This window comes from Corythoichthys intestinalis, chromosome 16, assembly GCF_030265065.1.
Source record: "Corythoichthys intestinalis isolate RoL2023-P3 chromosome 16, ASM3026506v1, whole genome shotgun sequence".
In the NCBI taxonomy this organism is placed as follows: Eukaryota; Metazoa; Chordata; class Actinopteri; order Syngnathiformes; family Syngnathidae; genus Corythoichthys; species Corythoichthys intestinalis.
The window spans coordinates 47,709,571-47,711,253 of record NC_080410.1 but is presented as its reverse complement, the minus strand read 5'-3'; the positions used below and the strand labels follow the sequence as shown (position 1 = coordinate 47,711,253).

The 1,683-nt window shown below is 37.7% G+C and overlaps 1 pseudogene; it reads left to right on the top strand.

Annotated features, from left to right (window-relative positions):
- The first annotated feature begins 1,323 nt into the window (after nt 1–1,323).
- LOC130904985 (uncharacterized) lies at nt 1,324–1,389 on the top strand (annotated as a pseudogene).
- The last annotated feature ends 294 nt before the right edge of the window (nt 1,390–1,683 follow it).

Genomic DNA, 1,683 nt, shown 5'->3' with positions numbered 1-1,683 from the left:
GTGCACAGAGATGCAAGTGATTTCTGTAAGTCTTTAGCAGACACGCTAGGGTTCTTTTTTACCTCTCTGAGTATTCTGCGTGGAACTCTTGGCGTCATCTTTGGTGAATGGCCATGCCTTGAGAGAGGAGCAACAGTGCCAAACTCTCTTCATTTGTAGACAACGTCTGTTGATGGATGAACATCCAGATTTGGTTTTGTATCCTTCCCCATCTTTATACAAATCAACAATCCTTGATCGCAGGTTTTCAGACAGCTCTTTTGACCGAGCCATGATGCACATCAGACAATGCTTCTCATGAAAGATGTATCGATCGGGTCCGATCAAGTCATTTTCAAAGTATCGGAATCGGCAAAAAAATATCGGACATGCCTTTTTTTAATACATATATATTTTTTAATTAAATCGTTTTCTAATTGTATTTAAGGTTACAGACAAAATGTCTTGCACTCATCCAGAGTCTTTAGTATTGGCTTAAAGTAGGGCTATCAAATTTATCGCGTAAACGGCGGTAATTAATTTTTTAAAAATTAATCACGTTAAAATATTTGACGCAATTAACGCGTGCGCTGCACGACCCACCAACGCATTGTCACGTTCAATCAATAATGGCGCCGTTTTACCTATAAATAGAGCTAAAAGTCAGCGTAAAATGAGTAGAGTGGATTTTGGCAGTCTTTGGAGCCTTTTTTTAATTGGCTAAAGCCTTACAATCCCTCTCTCAACAATTAGAAATATCGTGGGAAGCAATGTGGGGAAGAATGGTAGTAGTTGATCTTTTCTTAACACCCTATGTTCTTTCCTAACGCAGAGAAGATATATCAATTGGTGCCACTACGCACAGTCATGGTTGCACTTCCCATCATGCATTTGGGCAGAACAGTTAAATGGCTACAGTATCATTTACTGACAGCTCAACAAATACACTAGATGGCAATATTTAGTCACAATATACAAAGTCACATTTATCCTTTAAGAATTACAAATCTTTCTATCCGTGCATCCCTCTCACAGAAAGAATGTTAATAATGTAAATGCCATCTTGAGGATTTATTGTCATAATAAACAAATACAGTACTTATGTACTGTATGTTGAATGTATATATTCGTCAGAGTTTTATCCATTTTTTTCTTAATGCATTGCCAAAATGTATATGATCGGGAAAAAATTATCGGGAATGACTGGAATTGAATGGGGAGCAAAAAAAAAAAAGCAATCGGATTGGGAAATATCGGAATCGGCAGATACTCAAACTACAATGATCGGGATCGGATCGGAAGCAAAAAAACATGATCGGAACAACCCTACTTCTCATCAAGACAATTCTTACAGTATCGTAGCCTATGAGGTTTATCCGAGGCGCGATTTTTGCTAGTTGAAACTTACCAGGTGTGTGTTTTATAGTGGGCAGGCCAGGTTTAAACCACTCATCAGTGATTGGGCACAGACCTGACTTAAATTGTTTGGTAAAAATTGGTTTCAATTGCTCTTCAAGTCTCCTTGGGCATAGGGTTCACTTAATTATTTCCCCCTTCTGTTATTGTTTGCATGCTGTCCTCATTAAAATATGAAAACCTATAAATGTTTGTGTGGTTTTAGTTGAAGCAGACACTTTTTTCATCTGTGTGATTTTGACAAAGATCAGATCACATTTGATGGGGATTTTATGCAGCAATGTGAGA